The following is a 24961-nucleotide window of genomic DNA, read 5'->3' as shown; positions in this document are numbered from 1 at the left end:
CGTGTGCCTAGCTAGGTACTTAGTTAACCTATTGACTTGATTGGTCTTATTTACGACCATAAAATATGACTACATTAATTTATGAGATACTTACCTAAAATAATAGTAATTTTATTTGCCTTTACCATTATTAGGTATAATGAGTGTTTTATTTCTGTCGAGAGATTCAATTGATCATATTTTGACGATTTATTAGGCGATTTTTAACTGCCGATATTTCCACTCAGTTGCATGAGTCGTGGTCAATACAATACAAATATGTCGTTAAACGACGAAATAAGCTTAAAACCAAAAATATTAATTTTTAAATGATATATCTACACAAAGCATTCGACGGTGTTGATCAGAATATTTCATCAAAACGGATAAATCATAGTTTATTAGTCAACGCTCAGTTAAAAGGCGTTTATCTCAAATTTATGATCTAACTTTTTGTAGTCACTTAATTTACATCGTATGGTTACATGATTTATTGCGTGGGAGTGCGCCAGGGCATTTCGAGACCTATACTATTAAATAAGTATTTTATTTGTATTTTGTTTTTGAAACTAACATTAATGACACACAAATTAGGGAGGGGGGGTCAGTGGTTGATTATGCCCTTCCGGAGTTATGGGCAGATTACACCTACCGAGTAGTGAAGCGAGACAGTAAAATGTCACTTGGCCGAGACAGTGCTGTGGCTGAGAAATTGCGGCGAAATTGCACTCGTTAATGTGTTTATACCAACCGAGTACTCGGCTGAGGACACTGACTCGCCACTGTACTTGGTAGGTGTAATCTGCCCATTAGATTGTTTAGAGTTACACTTTTACTAAGATTTCGTAAAAATACAAGTTCTACCAGGGTGTTTTGCTACACCAATATAAATAAGCGAGTGATAATCATTTTTAAATCAATAAAACACTTCAGTTTTGTAGAAAACCAGAAAGAAACTTATAAGAATACTTGAGCGAACATAAAAAGATCACTACCCAATCCATAACTGACCTGATATCGAGCCAAAGAGAAGCTTTCTCCGGTATCCACATATTTCTAAAGGCATTTTTCTATGATTTATCGTTTAGGGGTGCGCCAGGGTACGTTTCTCAGGCCTTTATATTGTTAATTATAGATACCGATGACTTACTTAATTATTGTAGAAGGATTTCATCTAATGTTTAATTATTAATTATTATATTATGTTCGTACAATATAATGCTCCTGAAATGTTACATATACATCGAAGATCGGCATGCAGATTGCAGATACCTAATATTGACATCCGCTAAGAAAGGATTTTTGAAAGTTCAACCTCTATAGGGGTTTGAAATTTGTGTAGTCCACGCGGACAAAGTCGCGGGTATAAGCTAGTGTTCACATAAATTAGAAGCACATTTTTCTATGATTTATGGTTTTGGGGAGCACCAAGGCGCCTTCCTCGGGCCTTTATGTTTAATTATAGATAGCGATGACTTACTAACTAATTGTGGGCAGGTTTCATCTGATGTTTATCTAAATTCGTTGGGTTATCAATGACTTGGGATTCGGTGGGAATTCGTAGTAATATTGAGAGATTTCAGATAAGCTTTTTTACAAAGAGCAACTAAGTATAATTTCAAAGTTATTGTAGTTTTTGTTTAACTTGTCGTTTTTGTTTTTGTAAAAAATTTTAGCTGAAGTATTACCACTCTAATAAAATTGAAGGTTTTTGATAGCTTACTGACAATACCTCCAAAAGTGATATTTTTACAGATCTGTATCTCAAAAGGAAAAACGGAACTCTTATTCACTTCGTTGTCTGTCTGTCTGTCTGTCAAGAAACCTAGAGGGTACTTCCCGTTGACCTAGAATAATGAAATGTTGCAGGTAGGTAGGCATTATAGCACACGTAAGACAAAATCCGAAAACTGTGAATTTGTGGTAACATCACGAAAATAAATTAAAATGTGTTCATGAACAAATAATTAGTGTTTTCAATTTTCGAAGAAAGATAACTATATCAAGTGGGGTATCATATGAAAGGTCTTCACCTGTAAATTCTAAAACAGATTTTTATTTATTTTTATGCATCAAAGCTTTTGAATTATCGTGCAAAATGTCGAAAAAATACGACTCTCGTCTGCTTGTCTGACTCGTAGGTCCGGTTTGTCTATTTGGCATTTCAACGTTCAATTCAAGGTGATATAAGTTATAATGTTATAACCCATTTCTTATCTAATATGGAAATGAAAACAAGTCTACCCTTTCTGGAATTTAACATCTTCAAAAAAATATCCTTTAATATTTATCGACGTCATGTTATCGAACCGGAAAGAGGGTATTGTGCTGAAGCTTCATCGATATGGTGGTCAAATGTTTGCTCAGCACCAGCACGATAAACCGACCTTCAACCGTGCCTCAACTATCGACACTCGACAAACACGCTCGTGTCACGGCACTATAGCCCGAGAGGTAGCCGGAGGATTTACCATTTTCTGTTTTTTTTTTCTTTTTTAATAAAGAATATTAGCCATGTTAAATCTAAATATATAAAAGGAAAAGGTGACTGACTGACTGACTGATCTATCAACGCACAGCTCAAACTACTGGACGGATCAGGCTGAAATTTGGCATGCAGATAGCTATTATGACGTTGGCATCCGCTAAGATAGGATTTTTGAAAAGTCAACCCCTAAGGGGTGAAATAGGGGTTTGAAATTTGTTTAGTCCACACGGACGAAGTCGCGAGCATAAGCTAGTGACTAATATTCCCCTTTCCTCTCCAACTAAGCGTCAAGCTTGTGCTAGGAGTAGTACTGCAATAGTGCAACGGGCGGGGTTTGAACCGTCGACCTTTGGGTTTTCAGTCCACTCGTACCCGTTGAGCTATTGAGGTTCGGCCGTAGCTAGTTACCACCCTACCGGCAAAGCCGTGCCGCCAAGCGATTTAGCGTTCCGGTACGATGCCGTGTAGACACCAAATGGGTATGGGTTAAATAAAAAACTGCCAGACCCCTTCCAGATTAACTTACATCCATTTTAGATTGCGTCGTTACTTACCACCAGGTGAGATTACAGTTAAGGGTTAACTTATATCTGAACTAGCTTACGCTCGCGACTTCGTCCGCGTGGACTACACAAATTTCAAACCCCTATTTCTCCCCCTTAGGGGTCGAATTTTCAAAAACCCTTTCTTAGCGGATGCCTTTGTCATAAAAGCTATCTGCATGCCAAATTTTAGCCCGATCCGTCCAGTAGTTTGAGCTGTGCGTTGATAGATCAGTCAGTCAGTCAGTCAGTCAGTCACCTTTTCCTTTTAAATATTTAGATTTTAAAAAAATGTTTTACAACCCCACATAACTTTTCTGTCGTCTCCCACACTATAATCGTGTCATCAGTCAATATTAACCTGTCATGTCGAGAAACGAGTCAGTCAGTACATTGATGTCTTTATTTCTGAGTGACTGACAACATGGGATGGAAATTTCGGCTCTTATGTGCTTATATGCAACGCAGTTAGTAACACAGCACTGAGGTCTGGAAATGAAATTAAATACCTTTAAATACTAATGCCACTTATAGTACAGTCATCATGATCAACCCATCACCGGCTCACTACAGAGCACGGGTCTCCTCTCATAGTGAGAAGGGTTTTGGCCATAGTCTACCACGCTGGCCATGTGCGGATTGGTAGACTTCACACGCAGGTTTCCTCACGATGTTTTCCTTCACCGTTAAAGCAAGTGAAATTTAATTATTTAAAACGCACATAACTCCGAAAAGTTAGAGGTGCGTGCCCGGGATCGAACCCCCGACCTCCGATCAGAAGGCGGACGTCCTATCGACTAGGCTATCACAGCTTATAGTACAGTACGCGGCAGAAAAGTTTAGAAAGAGATAACGATTTTGTAGAGCGTTGTCTCTATCGTTGAAAACGATAAAACGTCACATAGGTATAAGTGATAAAGTGGGTTTGTCATCACTTACCACCAGTTGAGATTACAGTCAAGGGCTAACTTCACTTTATCTATGGCTAACTTGTACCTAAATAAGTAAAAACCTACTTTCTTGGGAGTCGTGTAGTAAAAGCTCGCCTCGATATCTCAACGAGGAGCGGACTGAAAACCGAAAGGTCGCCGGTTCCAATCCCACCCGTTGCACTATTGTCGTACCTACTCCTAGCACAAGCTTTATACTTAATTGGAGGGGAAAGGGGAATATTAGTTAGCAATTAACTTGGCTAATATTCTTTATATTAAAAAAAAACCGGCCAAGTCCGAGTCAGGCTGGCGCAATGAGGGTCCCGTACTACAGTCGTATTTTTTCGACATATTGCACGATAATTCAAAAACTATGATGCATAAAAATAAATAAAAATCTGTTTTAGAATGTACAGGTGAAGACATTTCATATGATACCCCACTTGATATAGTTATCTCATTTCGAAAGTTGAAAATACTAATTATTAGTTCATGACCACAATTTAATTATTTTTGTGTGATCTAACCCTAAATTCACGGTTTTCAGATTTTTCCCCAAATGTCAGCTATAAGATGTACATACCTACCTGCCAAATTTCATGATTCTATATCAACGGGAAATACCCTGTAGGTTTCTTGACAGACAGACGGACAGACAACAAAGTGATCCTATAAGAGTTCCTTTTTTCCTTTTGAGGTACGGAACCCTAAAAATGAAGATTCTAAGCTTATTTAGGAAAGGTCCAAATGGGGGTGGAGTAGGAACGTAGTTTCGTTTCTTTTCCGTTTTTCCTTTTGAGGTACGGAACCAAACACACTCTAGGTCAAGTTAGAGCCCGTGATACAGCTTGACTGGAATTTCAAGCGAAGTCGGGGGCAAAAGCTATCACTACAACTATTAACTTTCATTATATCGGTGGAGTATAATATTGTTATTTCCACAATACATCAATAAATCATCGAACAGTAATTAATTTCAATTTACTACAATAAAGTCAGCAACAGAAATTATGACCAATTAATTATCTTGCATAATATAATCGGGCACAGGAAACAAAAGGTTATTAATTAATTACCCAATGTTATTATTATTAAAGCTGTGATAGCCTAGTGGTTAGGACGTCCGCCTTCTAATCGGAGGTCGGGGGTTCGATCCCGGGCACGCATCTCTAACTTTTCGGACTTATGTGCGTTTTATTAATTAAATATCACTTGCTTTAACGGTGAAGGAAAACATCGTGAGGAAACCTGCATGCCTGAGAGTTCTCCATAATGTTCTCAAATGTGTGAAGTCTACCAATCCGCACATGGCCAGCGTGGTAGACTATGGCCAAAACCTTCTCACTCTGAGAGGAGACCCGTACTCAATAGTGAGCCGGCGATGGGTTGATCATGATGATGATTATGATGACGTAGGCATCCGCTAAATGATGAAGCGTTGAGATGATTGGATGAGTGAGGACCCTATATTAAGCGCCAGGGGTCAAAATGACAGTCAAAGATTTGCGAAGCGCTAATAAATAAATTGCCTGAGTAATTTTAGGTTAGACTTAAGACAGAATTAAAACGAGACAGAGCTATGTCTTTCACATAAATCTGTCCCGTTTTAACTCACTCTTAAGTCTGAGCAAAGTCAAAGTGCGCTCTATAGATCTCAGCCTTAGTGCTAGAAAATTCTTACGAGACATTTCACCGCGATTAATTAGCCTCATCTGGTGACAGAAGGGCTGGCTCATTTTTTGCGCAACGGATCAGCCTGGCTGTCCAGCGCGGAAATGCAGCCAGTATTTCTTGGCACCATTTCACGCGGGCATGATTTGTATAGTAATTAGATAAGGCTAGCTTAAAGTTTTACCTAATAAAAAAAACAAATAAATCATTTCATTTCATGATGAAGCGTTGAGATGATTGGGGTCAAAATGACAGTGTCAAAGATTTGCGAAGCACTAACAAATGCCTGAATCATTTCCAACGTAACTCATTCAGCTTTATCAATTGAGTTGACGGCGCTAATTAATATATTAGATCGGGTCCCGGGTTCAATTCCCTGCTCGTGTAAAATTACAGCTCTGATGTTGATTTGTAACTTTTGACTTTCAATTGGAAATTACTTCGATACTTACATTGAATGACAAATTTGAAGCTGTGATAGCCTAGTGGTTAGGACGTCCGCCTCCTAATCGGAGGTCGGGGGTTCGATCCCGGGCACGCACCTCTAACTTTCAGAGCTATGTGCGTTTTAAACAATTAAACATATCAGTTGCCTACGGCGAAGGAAAACATCGTAAGGAAACTCCATGCCGGAGAGTTTTCCATAATGTTCTCAAAGGTGTGTGAAGTCTGTCAACGCGCACTTGGCCAGCGTGGTAGACTATGAATAAACACATTACCCTCTTTTTGGGCTTCGCCGCAGCAGTCGGGCGGAAATAGGTTTTAAAAAGTTAGTAACAGTGGTAAATTACCTGACTATTCATAAGCACTTGTAAAAAGTTTACATGAATAAAAAACATATTCTATTCTATTCTATTCTATTCTAGTAACTAGTAAAACTCTAAACTGTTAGCTCTGTTGACGCGAGCGAGCTTCAAGCGATCGATAGGACAGGATACAATATTTACTGTACTAGTGTTGTACTGAACATATTGCTGATGGATATCGATGTCGATAATTTCATTTGTCTGATACGAACCGCTAAGTTGTGGGATGCCCTTCCGGCGTCCGTGTTTCCTGTCACGTATAACCTAAATACCTTCAAGGCAAGAGTGACTAGGCATTTTCTAGGGTTCCGTACCTCAAAAGGAAAAACGGAACCCTTATAGGATCACTTTGTTGTCTGTCTGTCTGTCGGTCTGTCAAGAAACCTACAGGGTACTACGAATTTAACAATTTACGATAAAAAGTGTGCAATAATAATCGATAATGTACCTATTTTGAACACATGTTGAGAGTTCTTGTATCACTACCCATATTATAAATGCGAAAGAGTTTGTTTGTTGGTTCATTCGTTTGTCCTTCAATAACGCCACAGCGAAGCAACGGATCGATGTAATTTTTCGCTTGGTTGTAGTTAAAGATCTGGATAGGCTACTTTTTATCCCGGAAAATAGAATAGTACCCACAGGATTTTTAAAAACCTAAATCAGCGCGGACGAACTCGCGGGCATCAGCTAGTTATGAATGATTGCTTTGAGTTTGAGTTTTTGAGTTTGTTTTTGAATGTGTTATAAATCCGTCGATATCGATATTTCCCGCAGCGAGCATCCCTACACATACGAACAGCTAATAAACGTGACGTGACAGTTACACTATTACTAGCGCCGCCATCTTTACGATGAAATAAAGCTTTATTTTACGACGTGTGCTTACTTGGATGACTTTTGAGATTTTTCGAAAATAATTGGGGAATTTTGACAGGTGGGATAAAGTGTTTGGGTTTTAAGTACCATTGTGGACTACGACTAAACGCTAAGGGATAAGGTGTGAAATACTATGAAAAACCGGTCAAGTGCGAGTCGAACTCGCGCATGAAAGGTTCCGTACCATTATCTACAAAAACGGCAAAAAAAAAACACGTTTGTTGTACGGGAGCCCCTTCCCTTACATATTTGTTTTATTTTAATTTAATTATTTATTTTTAAAGTGAATAAGTATATTATAACTAAATATTCTGTGAATATTTCAAGCGTCTACTTGTTGCCGTTTTACCGATTGGGTACGGAACCCTAAAAATGAGAACCAGATTTTCTTTAGACAGCTGAGGTCTAGTTTTATAAATTATTATTAACGTTTAAGGGTGTTTGGCGGGGGTTCCCACATACCTGTTATCTCCCAAAGCCACCTTGATGCAAACAAACATCCAAACAAACGTTCTTCCCAATGTTGGGGACAGTACGCAGAGAAACTTTCAGCTTTTATAAAATAAGGAAGGTCTGGCACGCGCACCTTTTCTTTTTATATATTATTTAGATGCCAGATCTAAATAATATATAAAAAGAAAAGGTGACTGACTGATCTATCAACGCAAAGCTCAAACTACTGGACGGATCGGGCTGAAATTTGGCATGCAGATAGCTATTATGATGTAGGCATCCGCTAAGAAAGGATTTTGGAAAATTCAACCCCTAACGGGGTGAAATAGGGGTTTGAAATTTGCGTAGTCCACGCGGACGAAATCCTGGGAATAAGCTAGTCTCTCTATGAGGGAAGATTTTTATAATATGCTTGTCTAATTAAAATTTAATTTGGACGCTACTAAATCCCAGGTAAAGACTGTACCTCCGTGATTGTAATTTGAACCATTAATGGGTTATAAAGTATATTTTATTGCCATTAATGACTCCACCGCCCCACGGGGAGCCCTGAGTGATTACTATTTTATACAGAGTCATTCCGTACTGACTTAAAAACCGGCCAAGCGCGCGTAAGATAACTATATCAAGTGGGGTATCATATGAAAGGTCTTCATCTGTGCATTCTAAAACACTTTTTTTTTTATGCATCATAGTTTTTGAATTATCGTGCAAAATGTCGAAAAAATACGACTGTAGTACGAAACCCTCATTGCGCGAGCCTGACTCGCACTTGGCCGGTTTTTTAATTACTTACTAGCTAGTAATATTACCTACCACCTTGACCTAGTAAGTTTGACGTGTTACAAGTTAATTTGTACCGGACTTATGTAAGAACCGACGTTTTAACACAAAACGAGATTTTATCCGTTTTTAAAGCTAAACTTGATTTTGAGAATCACATAATATAAGTAAGTAATGATTTCAGGAAAAATCCATACTAATATTAGAAAACAAGTTGTTGTTTATTTTAGTGGCTTTTTGTTGAGCCACACAGGCCACAGCCAGCAGTATGAATTTTTTGTTTTAGTTGCTATCATCTCTCTCTAAGGATATAAGAAAGGATTTTTGAAAATTCAACCCCAAAGGGGGTTTGAATTTTGTGTAGTCCACGCGGACGAAGTCGCAAGTATAAGCTAGTTAAAATAAATAATTTGTCATCTTCACAGCGTGGGGTGTGGTTGTACAAGTTTTGTAACGTATACATTATAATCAATCATACGTGTGACAGCGCGCGAAGCTTGTATGACAGAGTATCGATAACATTTCACTCGAAACATCACTAGCGCGCGCTGCAGCGGGAAGATAACCTATCCAAATAGTGATGCGCATTCAATCTACATAAATTATCGATTAAGCTCAAATACTGATAACGGTACCGAGAGCTGGCGGAAGCTTTTGAGTAAATACTTTTATTTTTTATTTATTTAATAAGAAACACTTACAATATACATGTAGGAGTATCGATTTTGAAGGGATTTTTGGTATCATGGAATCCATAAAAAAGGAACGTTTTATGAAAAGAGTGAGGCACTGACATGCGTTGTTGCATGGAAACCTTGCATGTGTGAAGTGTTAAGACTAGGCTAGCCAGGTTAGAGTGAGATGAGGGGCCGCTGTAAGGGGTGGTTGGAGGCGACGTAGGTAGGGTTAGGTTAGGTTAATCTGTAGGGCGATTGTCTAAAACCTGCATCAATCATTATTACAATCTCAATTGTTGTGATTGGCTGAATTTGTGCGATTCTTGTTGCAACAATGCATTGTGAGCGAGCGTTAACCAATCAGAGGTGATTGTAGATCGTGACACTGTAGCTGTCAATCTCTCGCAATCGCGCAGCTGGTTGTGTTGTGCTGATGATCAAGTCCCTCATCAAACATTGCCACCAGTTTTCCGACTATAATGTATGAATACCTACATTATAGAGGGAGTGGGAGATGCTTAATGGGATTTAATTTAAATTCAATAGTGTTTTATGTTTTAGTAAAAGCAATCGCCACTTTTATTGACAATAAACTTTTAACGAGCAGTTTTGTGAAGATTTTGTAGTTGAAACTACAAATACAACCATCATCATCATGATCAACCCATCATATTGCTCCAGATGTTACAAGTATGACGGTATGACGCTCGTGAACAGGTCGCTTTAGCTGCATCTAAATCTGCTTTCCGAACAGATGGTAAATAAGTGCTCCTTATTTTACTACTATGGAACCCTAAAAGGTTTTTTTTTTTAATAGATATAGCGAGCAAACGAGCAGGCGGGTCACCTAAAGTTAAGTGATTACCGCCGCCCATGAACATTTGCAGCACCAGAGGAGCCCGCCGATGCGTTGCCGGCCTTTTAAGAATTAGTTGGTCCGCCCCTTGAATAACCCCATGTTATAATCTAGTGGGAACACCGCCGATGGGAGTTGGTTCCACAGTTTGCACGTGCGTGGAGAGAAGGATCTGGCGCAGCGGACGGTCGAAGTGCACCAGATAAAAGTGGTCGAAACTAAAATATCCGCAGACCGCGTTTCGCAAGGAAAATTGTTCTTTCTTAATTTCCTGTAGTACCTACGTAGGTACTTGTTCTGTCTTTTTTTTAAATGTAAATATTACAATGTCTTGTAGTATGAATCTATCATACCTCAGTTCAGAAGTCAAGTACTTCAGAAGTTTATCCCTGATTCGGGGACAATTTTATCCTCGACATTAGACGTGGGTTTAAGTTTATTCTCATAGAACTTAAAAAATCAAAACATGTCTCTCTTGGAGAGTGGATAAAGCTGTCGGAGGGGATAAAGATTTTATCCTTTCCCCGGGGAGAAAATTATATCCCCGCCCATGCTAACCCTGCTGACATAGAACAAGTACTTAGTTACTTATATCTAAGATAAGAAAATATAAACAGCATCCTTTGCCTGCATCCCAGTTCCTTAGTAAGTAATTTCCTGTCTAGACATCGAGGTGTCTTCAGGTTTTATGTCAGTAAAAAATCAGACAAGTGCGAGTTGAACTCGCACACAAAGAGTTCCGTGCCGTGTACGATGGCACCAATAACTTCTATGAAGTCATTGGTGCCATCGTATAGTTCTTGCATTTCACGAGGGCGAGTGGTTCATGCTTGTGTTTAAGTCGTATCGGTATAGGTAAGTAACGGAATTAAATGTGTGCGCTTGCGAGCGCTTGCTCGCGACTGATTGGTCCGACATGCACGCACACTTACGCAATGTTCATATATACGACGTAACCACTAGTAAAGTTCGCTCGCCTTCGTGAATTGCAGGAACCAAGAAAATCACTTTTTTTTTCGTGGCCATTTTTAGGGTTCCGTACCTCAAAAGGAAAAACGGAACCCTTATAGGATCACTTTGTCTGTCTGTCAAGAAACCTACAGGGTACTTCCCGTTGACTTAGAATCATGAAATTTGGCAGGTAGGTAGGTCTTATAGCTGACATTTGGGGAAAAATCTGAAAACCGTGAATTTAGGGTTAAATCACACAAGAAAAATTAAATTGTGGTCATGAACTAATAATTAGTATTTTCAACTTTCGAAGCGAGTGACTATATCAAGTGGGGTATCATATGAAAGGTCTTCACCTGTACATTCTAAAACAGATTTTTATTTATTTTTATGCATCATAGTTTTTGAATTATCGTGCAAAATGTCGAAAAAATACGACTGTAGTACGAAACCCTCATTGCGCGAGCCTGACTCGCACTTGGCCGGTTTTTTTATGTTATAGCAGCAATAGAGATTATTAGAGATTACACATTCTGTGAAAACTTTTACTCTACCTATTACGGTTCACGAGATACAGTCCGCTGACAGACAGACAGACGGACGGACAGCGGAGGCTTAGTAATAGGGTGCCCCTTTGGGTATGAAACCCTAAAAATCAGTCAGTGTTATCATTCCTATATGTAACCTAAACTAGGTACTTATTAGAATTAGTTTATTATAATATTCAAATTAAAAGTTAATTAATTAATAATTTAAACTAAAACTAAAACCTTAAAACCTTAGTCTCACACGGTACTTATATTTTATATAAGAACGAACGATTCCCACGAAAAATAAATTTATAGATATAAGTATTTGTAGATAGATATACAAAATACAAATAAGTATTTACAGCACGAAGATAAAAAAATACGCGAAATGTGATTTGTCACATGAATATTATATTATTACTAGATGTATACTATATTATTACTATACCACGTGGATTTAGGTTTTGTAAAAATCCAGTGGGAAGTCTTTGATTTTCCGGGATGAAAATTAGCCTGTGTCCTTCCCCGGGATGTAAGCTATCTCTGTACCAAATTTTGTAAAAATCGGTTTAACGGATGAGTCGTCAAAAGCTAGCAGACAGACAGACATACTTTCGCATTTATAATATTACTAATTTACTAGCTTATGCTCGCGACTTCGTCCGCGTGGACTACACAAATTTCGAACCCCTATTTCACCCCCTTAGGGATTGAATTTTCAAAAATCCTTTCTTAGCGGATGCCTACGTCATAATAGCTATCTGCATGCCAAATTTCAACCCGATCCGTCCAGTAGTTTGAGCTGAGCGTTGATATATCAGTCAGTCAGTCACCTTTTCCTTTTTATATTTCAAAACTAGATTATGCCAGTGACTTCGTCCGCGTGTATTTAGATTTTTAAACATCGCGTGGGAACTTTTTGATTTTCCGGGATGAAAAGTAGCTTATCTCCTTTCCCGGGATGTAAGCTATCTCTGTACCAAATTTTGTAAAAATCGGTTTAACGGATGAGCCGTTTAACGGGTGAACAGACAGACAGACACACTTTCTCATTTATAATATTTGTATGGATTGTATTTAAGCAGATATTAGGTAATATACCTATTTACTAATTGGATGAAATAAAAATATAATCCTATTTCGCAACTTCATTGGTTTCTAATGTTTTGTTTGTGATTGCCAGATTTTACACGAGCGGTTGGTTCGTCAAATGGATTTTAATTTTAAGGGTGTTTATCACTGAAAAGGAGCGGAGATAATGGCCCCGATTCTCTAGTCTCTCTCTAAACTAAATTTAGAGTATCAGCATCCTTTTCTTTTTACTAATGCTAAAAAAGGAACGGAACATATTATGACTTTCACATTTAAAGACTCTAAATTTTAGTGCACAATACAAATTTAAACAGTAGGCTCGCGACTGCGCGCTAAAATCACGGGTTTTACCATCTAAAAATTTAATTTAGAACTGTCGTATGTCAATACGATTTTAGTACGGAACCCTCGTTGCGCGAGCCTGACTCGCACTTTGCCGGTTTTTTAATTTTTTTATTCAGTAGGTATAGGCACGGTACACGTTTAACCACAATCACATCTGGTGAAAAGTGATGATGTAGCCTTGAAGCGTTTACCCCTTCGAAACCGAAACAATATTATAATAACTACTCCTATTATAAATGTGTGTGTTTGTTTGTTGGTTTGTCTTTCAATCACGTCGCAACAGAGCAACGGATCGACATGATTTTTTGCGTGGGTAGTACCTGGAAAGGGACATAGGCTACTTTTTATCCTAGAAAATCACAGAGTTCCCACGGGGTTTTTAATTAAAAACCTAAAGCGGGAATCAGTTAGTTGTGAATAAAACAAACAATACTTTTTGGCTTTCAAACGTTAATTTTCTGCCAAAAATGTAAACAATTTGTCCCAAAATAAGAATGATTTATTCGTACAAACAGACAGACAGAACATTTTAAATTTATTGTATGTTTCGTTTCAGTACACGACACAATATTGTGCTGACAGAAAATAAATTAGTTAGGTAGGTGTTGTTTATTTTATACTTACTTAGTTCTTTTTAGGGTTCCGTGCCAACAGGACCCTATTACTAAGCCTCCGCAGTCCGTCCCGTCCGTCTGTCTGTCAGCGAGCTGCATCTCGTAAACCGTAGGTACTATAGTTACCTAATAGAATTGAAATTTTCCCAAAATGGTATATTTCTGTTGCTGCTATAACTACAATTATTAATAACTAGCCCGCCTATTGATTATTTAATAATAAAAAAATTAAGATTTAAAGTATACCCCCCCCCCCAAACTCTGTGATACGGTCTAATAAAAAATATGATGCATTACCCCCCCAAAAACTCTGTGATACGGTCTAATAAAAAAATATAATGGATATTTTTTTCTTACTTATGTAGGTAGATACTTACAATAATAAAATATATAGATACATATTTGAGATAAAAAAATATTATATTTAGTTTTGTTCATTTGTTTTCTAATTTCATCATAAAACAATGGTTTCAACCTCAGAACAAATACCTAACATTAGTTTTATGAAGAACCTGAAGAATATAAATTATCTATACTTAATTATCTGTCAAATAAATATTAACTTTAGGGTGGCGATTCTGAAAAAAATCTCCCTAATTTTCTTAATCAATAAAAAATCATTTTTTTAATAAACCAGATAACGGGCAAAGATCCATTATATCCATTCATCCTACACAAAAAAATGTTCTAAGCGGAGAAAAATAAATCCCTATTTCTAGGAACCTTTTGATTAATATTTTGACAACGCTAAAAGCACGAGCGAAGCTACGCCACGATATTTAATTAAAGCCTTCAAATAAGTTCAATTGGAAACCAATATTTGAATAAAGAATACCACTTACCCTTCAGAAAATAGGCGGAAAGAGATCTCAGTTGGTGCTTAATCACACTAAACACTTGTAAAACACTGAAAACACACTAGATACGTATTATAGCACGTTGGGACCGGCTCGGGATATACAACTTTCACGAGTAAAAGCTGACCGCGTACTGGGGGCAGGAATTTTGTTTAGCGGAGACTTTGGGAGCCCGGTGTGGCCGTGTAGGGACGCCAGTCGTCCCGAATTTTTATCCCTAAGCTATCTCTCTTTGCGACGTATTTCTCATTGCTGAGGGTAGTGACCCCTTTCAACCTAAGATTTCGGCCTCCTGTGACAATTTCGGGCATGCACAACGCATTGGCAGTTCTTCTGGTGCTGCAAATGTTCATGGGTGGCGGTAATCACTTAACATCAGGTGACCAGCCCGCTCGTTTGCTCGCTATCTCTATTTAAAAAAATGCGCCTTTAATTTTTGGGATTTATGTGCGTTTAAGCAATTAAAATATGTATATCACCTGCTTTAACGGTTAAATAAAACTAAGTGAGCAAACTGCATGCTTGAGAGTTCTACGTAATGTTCGCAAAGGTTTGTGAAATCTGTTAATCCACAATTGACGAGCGTGGTAGACTATAGCCTTAAGCTTTCTCATTCCGAGAGAAGACCCGAGCTCAGAAGTGGGCCGGCGATATTTGAGATATAAGCATGATGATATTAATTAAAAACCAAAAAAACTGTTCACTATAATAATTATTTATTGAAAGTGCGTTGAAAGAGGTATGCCATACAAAATATTGTCAATTATTTTTTGTGCCGATTCAAAACGCCACCCGAGCGTATCGGAAATCAAAATTAACACTGTGAAAAAATATGATCTTCGTGTTGACCCTATGCTGACAGATTATATAACGCGTGAACTCCTCACGCGCTATTTAAACTTTGTGTCAAATTTCATGTCAAAAGTACCTACGATTTTCGTCCTTATCCGAAAAGTGAACCGTACTTTTGACATGACAGTTGACCCATAGAGTTAAAATAGCGCGTGAGGCATTATTTTGTACGGACTATAATTTCGAGATGATACCTACGCTCACAGACGCTTACTGCTGCTATTTAAAGCGTCAAAATCATGTTGCTTCAAAACAGGTCAGCGAATGCAAGTCCAACGTACTTGTATTAGTAGAGGTAGGTGACTTATTACAGGCGATTTACCCCTAAACTGGGGAAAACTTCACTACTGCAACACCAATAATATCATTAATTATTTTAGATTTATTTTAATTTGATACAGACCAAATTACCCCAAATTTAGGGGAAATTCCCTCAACCGCAACCCAAGCAATGATACCTGTATTACGCACACATGCCCGATCCTTTCACAAGGAGTCGTGTTACATCAAAGGGCGCTACTCACACACGCATACGGCCATAGAGGTGGTATATAACTAGAGCATGTAATGCAATGTCCTCCCCGATTTCTAACGTCACCCGGACGTGGACTCACGCCACGGCCTCGGGGACGTGCGGACTAACCTGTAGTCCAACAACTCCACCCATCCCAACGTTATCCTAAGCCGTGGTCCGAGCCTCACAGGAGGCGCCCTTAGGAGGACGTTGCCCCCCGACCTCTTAAATTAGCTATTTCTTCGAGCCCTAGGGCTCACCTCCAGGCGTAGCTTCGCACTCGACGTTGGGATGGGTGGAGTTGTTGGACTACAGGCAGTGGCGTGCAGCTCATAGAGGCATAAACGCACTGCTTACCCTCATTGTAATAAACCAATGCTTATTTTTCATTTTACCTGCCGTAAAATAAGTTCATACCTAAATGCATACCCTGGCTTGAACTCCTGTGCACGCCACTGACTACAGGTTAGTCCGCACGCCCCCGAGGCCGTGGCGTGAGTCCACGTCCGGGTGACGTTAGAAATCGGGGACCTCGTCTTCGCCGGCGAAGACGCTGTGATATGATGATCGTCGGAATCGTTAAGGACGTGCTTAGGGCGCCTTTTATCAGGGGGGTGTCTGGTCTACTTCTCCATAAAAATCATCTCACTGTACCCAATAAAGAAAGAGACGGGTAGACTGATTGACTGACTCTCGTCACTCCAAACGGGTTTGGGTTCGATTCTCACGTTAGGAACTATTTCCGGGCGTTTTCTTGTACTGGTTCAATTCGATTTTGTAATGTGAAGCGATAAAAAGTATAATTATATTTAACTAGATGATGCCCGCGACTTCGTCCGCGTGGATTTAGGTTTTTAAAATCCCGTGTTAACTCTGATTTTTCCGGGATAAAAAGTAGCCTATATCCTTCCCCAGGATGCAAGCTATCTCTGTACCAAATTTCGTCAAAATCCGTTTGAATGGTTGGGCCGTGAAAGGCTAGCAGACAGACAGACACACTTTCGCATTTATAATATCAGTATGGATTACGTAATACGCACATAACTCCAAGAGGATCGAAGCCCCGACCTCAGATTAGGATGCGGACGTCCTAACCACTAGGCTATCACAAGCTTCAGTATGAGGTCTGCTTCTCCACAAATATCATCTCACTGTACCCAATAAAGAGAGAGACGGGTAGACTGATTGACTGACTCTCGTCCTTGTCTCGTCACTCAAAACGGGTTTGGGTTCGATTCTCGCGTTAGGAAATATTTCCGGGCGTTTTCTTGTAACTACTGGTTCAATTCGATTTTGTAATGTGAAGTGATAAAAAGTACTTTCTTATTACTGGTTTGATCAATAATCGGCTTTTGTAACTTTAGCTATTTTATAGCGCTGACTTCAAATTGTGCGGCGATAGCCTTTTTTAGGGTTCCGCACAGAAATGTCAACCTCAAGAGTACGCATATATTAGTTTAGCATGAAAACAAAATCGTAAAATGTTGGCGGGGGACAGGGGAGAATGCTTTGTTGTGATTGGTGGACTCAAAGGTTTTTTAAAGTCAACCAATCCGCACTTGGCCAGCGTGGTAAACTATGGCCAAAACTCTTCTCACTCTGAGAAAAGACCCGTGCTCTGTAGTGAGCCGGGTCTTCGGTACAAAGCCGAAATGTCATTCTAATCTAAAGGCCGATGTACATTACTTTTTGCCGCGTACTGTACCTAATCTAAGGCCCGGTATCCACCTAAGCGGATCGGAGCGGAGAGGAGATGTGTTCAGTCGACCAATCAGAATTTTAAAAGATGACGTAATAATTTATTCACATCATCTATTAAGGCCCAAAATTCAAGTATAATTTGGTTTTTCACAATTTGTAAACTAATGCGACAAAGTAGACTGATGGCATTCAAATTTCGCCCCTAGCGATATCATCTTCACAGGTTTATATAAAAATCTTCACTTGAAAATGTCCAGTTTAAGAAATTAGTCAAAATAATGACTAATTTGTGAGTAGCTCACGTCAAACTCATTATTGTAATTAATTTGGCCATAAGCCTACTTTGTCGTATTAGTTTACAAATTGCGAAAAACCAAATTAAATTTGAATTTCGCGGAATCTGATTGGTCGATTGAACACATCTCCTCTCCGCTCCGCTTAGGTGGATACCGGGCCTAAGGTCGGGCTACTGTGTTTTTTAGGGTTCCGTACCTCAAAAGGAAAAACGGAACCCTTATAGGATCACTTTGTTGTCTGTCTGTCTGTCTGTCAAGAAACCTACAGGGTACTTCCCGTTGACCTAGAATCATGAAATTTGGCAGGTAGGTAGATCTTATAGCTGACATTTGGGAAAAATCTGAAAACCGTGAATTTAGGGTTAGATCATACAAAAAAAATTAAATTGTGGTCATGAACTAATAATATTAGTATTTTCAACTTTCGAAGTGAGATACCTATATCAAGTGGGGTATCATATGAAAGGTTTACACCTGTACATTCTAAAACAGATTTTTATTTATTTTTATGCATATAGTTTTTGAATTATCGTGCAAAATGTCGAAAAAATACGACCGTAGTACGGAACCCTCATTGCGCGAGCCTGACTCGCACTTGGCCGGTTTTTTTAACACATATTATCGTATCCCATCCTATACAAAACACTTTACCCTACTTTTCTCCGCTTCAATCAGTCAACGTCATACGCAAGCTAGCATTATTTAAATATTATGCGATATTTATAATATACGAGATGGTGTTAAGGTTTTTTGGCTCACATAAAGCTTTTTAGAGATTCGTAGTCGAATCGAAAACCTTTAAAAGTTATCCGTGTCCGTCCGTCAGTCCGCGGCTTAACTCAGAGACTACCTAGTAGCTAAACTAGTCTTTCTAGTAGTGGGAGGCTTCGGCTGTGGCTAGGCTAGTTAGTAGTAGCCGAACCGTGCCGCCAAGCGATTTAGCGTTCCGGTACGATGCTGTATAGAAACCAAAGGGCATGGGTTTAATAAAAACTGCCATACCCATTCCATCTTAGACTGCATCATCACTTACCACCAAGTGAGATTGCAGTCAAGGGCTAACTTGTAGTATCTGAATAAAAAAACTAGAAAGCTAATTTAACTAACGTATTTCTAGTTTTTTTAATTAAACTTTTACAAGTAAGTATATACTTTTGATAAAGCTGTGATAGCCTAATGGTTAGGACGTCTGCCTCCTAATCGGAGGTCGGGGGTTCGATCCTGGGCACGCGCATCTAAATTTTTGGAGTTATGTACGTTTTAATTAAATATCACTTGCTTTAAGGGTGAAGGAAAACCTCGCGAGAAAACCTGTCTGAGGGTTTTCCTTAATGTTCTCAAAGGTGTGTTAAGTCTGCCAATTCGTTTTTTTTCTAAAGAGTATTTATTAGGCAAGTTAATTGCTGACTTATATTCCCCTTTCCCTCCAATTAAGCGTAAAGCTTGTGCTAGGAGTAGGTACCTACGACAATAGTGGAACGGGTGGGATTTGAACCGGCGACCTTTCGGTTTTCAGTCCGCTCCTTTAACCGTTGAGCTATCGAGGCTCTAATTTGGTCATTTGGTCATGCAGCGTGGTAAACTATGGACAAAATCCTTCCCACTCTGAGAGGAAACCTGTGCTCTGTAGTGAACCGGCGGCGATGGGTTGATCATGATGATGATGATGAAAATATATTCATAAAATATTTATCAATTCATATGAATGCGCTATTAATGCGTTTTCCCCATATATTCCACACAAAGGCGAAACGCTTTCGCATAAATTCGTAGCATACATTTTTATGGTAGCCATAAATCGTACCAAAATGGCCGCCACACGTCAACTGTCAGAGACAGCGCGCGAAAATGTTGGCTCGATAACTCAGGCTTTACGCAGTACGGTATTTTTGGACAAATAGCTCTGAATTTTCGTACACCTATTATGTTAAGCTTTCCTAACGTGCTCCCAGCGCTTTCCATACACACGTAGGTACCTACCTAGTTCGGTTTTCATCTAAAATAATAACCACTTATAGTCCAATCATTTAAGCTTAAATTAGGTAAGAATCTCGGAATTCGAGATACCTGAAATTCTTAGTGAGAATAAAGTTCTTTACCCGTAAAATTTGTTACCTCAGAATAAATATCTGTAGAAGTAGGTCTATTGTGACTCTTCCTGTTAGAGCGAGATAGCTACATTTAAGCTTTTTTGTCAAGATGTATTTTGTACGTGAGATCTTGACAAGCAACCTGAAGTGAGGTTATGTTGACTCAAGTACCTATTAAAAAAAACAATTGAATTGTTTTTTGTTTTTGAGGTTTTTGTGCAATGGTGAGTTGCAGTATACTAGGCTACAATAGCCGAAACTAACGTAAATAAGAAGGAATAACATCTCACAAGTAAGTACCTCTGATCGATTATCTAAATGATAATCGATTACAAATGTATCATGTTGTATCACATGAATCAATTAGGTACCTATGTAACTGTTTAAACAAATAAAAGAGACATTCTCACAACCTTGTATTTTATTTGATCACTTTAACTACTTAATTGCTGAGAACTAAGATACTTTATCTTAGTTCTCAGCAATTTGACATTTTATGTAACTAAGTACTTACTCTCCGCTCTCGAGACAAGAGCGAGTTCCGACCACAGATCGTTTTATACACCGTCGACTATCTTATATGCTACAAAAAACGATCATATTGATAATTGATTAATCGATTATTGATAATCCACTCCGCACACCACTAATCCATTTTCGACTCATTGACTATTCTTCTTTGACTGTAGTGTACCATAGATAATATACTACGGTTACGGTAGGCCGTAGGAGTAATATATGTTCTGTGGTTGTGTTGTGTACTTCATAATATCGGTCTGTGTTCCAGTATATATAACAGTAGGTATATATAATGTACCAGTATATATAATGTACTCTGTGTAATGTACTCCACAGAGTACTTTTAACATATGGAAATAGAGTAGGTAGGTACTATCTCGCGAGCTAATAGTGGCAACAGCTTAGTAGCGCCATCTGTATCTGACGAACGGAACTAATATTCATAATATGTACATACCTACCTATATATATAGACTGCTTTATAGGTTCATACCTATACATATAATACATACATATAGGACTGCTATGGAAGGTAGGATTGTGTTCAGATTAATTATTTATTAATATTTGACTCCCTTACAATTTAACATATCATGTAAATTTAAAAAAAATCTATAATAATTAATCTGAACACATATTTTTAAATAATAGAAATTTTTGGATTCTAATCTTTATTTTTACCAAAATTAATCCTAATCACTCTTCCTTATCCTAAAACAGTTTATAAAGTTGCCTGAGGACTGGGGTCTGGTGCCGAGTAGTTTAGTTTCAAGATATCAATATTATGAATCCAGGTCATAAAAAGATCCAAATCTTTTGCACGATTTGGAAATTCATGCAGGACATTTTCTAAACCTGAAAAGTAAAAATATGAGTATCTTAGTATGGTCACAAGTTCATAACATGTTCACTAAATCTGACTCAATTAATCTAATCACATCTAATCTGAGGTTGGGGGTTCAATCTAGGGCATGCACCTCTAACTTTTCGGAGTTGTGTGTTTTAACTAATTAAATATCACTTGCTTTAACTGTGAAGGAAAACATCGTGAGGAAACCTGCATGCCTGAAAGTTCTCCATAATGTTATCAAAGGGTGTGAAGTCTACCAATCCGCACATGGCCAGTGTGGTAGACTATGACTAAACCCCTTCTCACTCTAAGAAGTGACCCGTGCTCTGTAGTGAGCCAGCGATGTGTTGATCATGATAGGAATTTGGTCTAGAAAAACTAAAGAAATACCTACTTCTTTATTCAAATAAACTTGTAAATAGGTGCTTTCGAATCGTCAAGAGAATCTATCACTGGATCGGAACGCCCAATACTTAAAGAAAAATCTATGCGTGAACCATATTGTCATAAAGTTCAAGGAATTTAATAAAAATTGCATTCAAGGATTAAAGTAGATACCTATGACGGTATTACAATGGCATTTACAAACCTGCAGTGAACCTGAACAGCCTGGAATACAGCCCCTCTTGTAAGAAATGTTCACTAAACTTAACTAGTACCTAACTACAACTATACTGGAGTCCTGTCTCGTAAATAAACACTGGAGTTCTGTCTCAAAACACTGGAGTCCTGTCTCAAAACACTGGAAGTCTCTGTTTCAAACATGGGTACGGAAAACTTAAAATTTCTTTGGTCTCAAAACACTAGAATCTCTGACAGCTTACTTAGCGTGGGTTAGGTTCACTGGTTTGCTAAACGTATCGTGAAATCACTAAAAACTGGCTTTAAATAGTTACAAAAGGTATTGAAAATAGCAAAATCAGAAAACATTACGACCGCCAGCACAGACCAGGTTGTTTGCCCAATTTCTACCATATCAATAGCAAAAAATTGTCTCACAATTTTATTTTCAAGAATATTTATTAAATTATACATACCAAAGGTAGAACCAAATAAAATATTGGTAAATAGAAATTAATGGTTAGAGAATATTTTTTTCTTTAAAATACAAATATGTTAATGTAAACTAAACTACCAATTTGGTAGAAAAATTAAACATGGGATGCCTTGACCACAGAATAATATATCGAATTTGTCCAGTCACAGTAGCGCGGTCTGCTATTGCCTTTTGGTACTAAATGAATTGAAGTACCATGCTATTTGTTCTAAGATTGATGACCCTGATGTACTCTGTGTATATAATGTACTCTGTGGCCCTGTGGGTCTGTGTTCAAAATCATTCAAAATGGTAGATTGATAGGTATACCTATTTTGTTCTATTATTGTTTGATTGTTTTCTATGTTCTCTAGCACAGACCCTGTTCTCTAGTTTTCACCGACCTGGCCAAGCCTTTTAAGGAAAATCGATAATCCTAGAAATGCGGTGCTGTGTGCCCTTCTGCAAAACCACTGCGGAGGTCGTCTCCGAATCCGAGGACATTACATTTCACGAGTGAGTGTTTCATTGAAACCTTAGTTATATAAGTACGTATACCGTAACCTAGACGCTCGGGGCTGTGCCACCGTGCTGGTTGGCAGGGAGGTCACTGACCTGAGCCACCTTATTGCCCTGCCTCTTGCCAACCCAGGCTGATCGCAGCACAGGTCACAACTGCGCGTCCACAAACCGAGCGAGTCGGTATCCAACTCTAGAGCTCCCCTCCAGGCAGAGCTATTTGCCTTTTGTTTAATTATGAGTTGCACGTTACGGAAGCTCCGTGTTAAAGCACAGGGTGTAATTTGCAGGTTCCCCAGAGAAGAGCATCTTCGTGCTGCTTGGCTCAGAGCCCTCGGCAAACAAGACACTCTCCTGCCAGAGCCTGCTGTGGTCTGCTCGCAGCATTTTCTCAAGGATGACATGCATGAAACGGAAAGTGGCTCAAGGAGGGTTCGTACTGGCGCTGTCCCCTCACCAGTGCTGGTAACTCCTACTTAACATTGTAGCTTTCATTTTAAAATCTGATGCATACTCTTGTCAGTATTTAATAGCCCTTTTCAAAGGCTAACCTTAGTACATAATGTTTACATTTCAAGTTCATTGTAGTGAATAGAAACATTTTTCTACTAGATGATGCCCGCGACTCTGCAGTGTGAAAGGTTAGCTTATTAAAAATGCAGTTGGAAATCTTTGATTTTCCGGGATAAAAAGTAGCCTATGTCACTCTCCAGGTCTATAGTCTATACCTATCTATACGCATGCAAAAAATCACGTCAATCCGCTGCACCGTTGCGACGTAATTGAAGGACAAACCAACAAACAAACACAGTTTCGCATTTATAATAAGGGTACTGATTTAAATAAACTTTTTCAAGTAGGAATCTGATTGGTCGACTGAACACATCTCCTCTCCGCTCCGCTTAAGTGGATACCGGGCCTAAGGTCGGGCTACTGTGTTTTTTAGGGTTCCGTACCTCAAATGGAAAAACGGAACCCTTATAGGATCACTTTGTTGTCTGTCTGTCGGTCAAGAAACCTACAGGGTACTTCCCGTTGACCTAGAATCATGAAATTTGGCAGGTAGGTAGATCTTATAGCTGACATTTGGGAAAAATCTGAAAACCGTGAATTTAGGGTTAGATCATACAAAAAAAATTAAATTGTGGTCATGAACTAATAATATTAGTATTTTCAACTTTCGAAGTGAGATACCTATATCAAGTGGGGTATCATATGAAAGGTTTACACCTGTACATTCTAAAACAGATTTTTATTTATTTTTATGCATATAGTTTTTGAATTATCGTGCAAAATGTCGAAAAAATACGACCGTAGTACGGAACCCTCATTGCGCGAGCCTGACTCGCACTTGGCCGGTTTTTTTTACACTGTGACATGACACATATTATCGTATCCCATCCTATACAAAACACTTTACCCTACTTTTCTCCGCTTCAATCAGTCAACGTCATACGCAAGCTAGCATTATTTAAATATTATGCGATATTTATAATATACGAGATGGTGTTAAGGTTTTTTGGCTCACATAAAGCTTTTTAGAGATTCGTAGTCGAATCGAAAACCTTTAAAAGTTATCCGTGTCCGTCCGTCAGTCCGCGGCTTAACTCAGAGACTACCTAGTAGCTAAACTAGTCTTTCTAGTAGTGGGAGGCTTCGGCTGTGGCTAGGCTAGTTAGTAGTAGCCGAACCGTGCCGCCAAGCGATTTAGCGTTCCGGTACGATGCTGTATAGAAACCAAAGGGCATGGGTTTAATAAAAACTGCCATACCCGTTCCATCTTAGACTGCATCATCACTTACCACCAAGTGAGATTGCAGTCAAGGGCTAACTTGTAGTATCTGAATAAAAAAACTAGAAAGCTAATTTAACTAACGTATTTCTAGTTTTTTTAATTAAACTTTTACAAGTAAGTATGTACTTTTGATAAAGCTGTGATAGCCTAATGGTTAGGACGTCTGCCTCCTAATCGGAGGTCGGGGGTTCGATCCTGGGCACGCGCATCTAAATTTTTGGAGTTATGTACGTTTTAATTAAATATCACTTGCTTTAAGGGTGAAGGAAAACCTCGCGAGAAAACCTGTCTGAGGGTTTTCCTTAATGTTCTCAAAGGTGTGTTAAGTCTGCCA

At 38.7% G+C, this 24961-nt stretch overlaps 1 protein-coding gene across 2 annotated transcripts in view; it reads right to left on the bottom strand.

Moving 5' to 3' along the window:
• The window catches only part of sli (slit guidance ligand), a 125512-nt gene extending 110933 nt beyond the window's left edge, over window positions 1-14579 (bottom strand). For both annotated transcript variants that reach the window (XM_034982107.2, XM_069507653.1), the window contains exon 1: window positions 14441-14579. The gene's annotated coding sequence lies outside the window, so the exon portion shown is untranslated. The remainder of the gene's footprint in view (window positions 1-14440) is intronic.
• Window positions 14580-24961: the final 10382 nt, after the last annotated feature.

Source organism: Maniola hyperantus, chromosome 26 (genome assembly GCF_902806685.2).
Source record: "Maniola hyperantus chromosome 26, iAphHyp1.2, whole genome shotgun sequence".
Lineage (NCBI taxonomy): Eukaryota > Metazoa > Arthropoda > Insecta > Lepidoptera > Nymphalidae > Maniola > Maniola hyperantus.
This window is presented reverse-complemented; position numbering and strand designations above follow the sequence as displayed.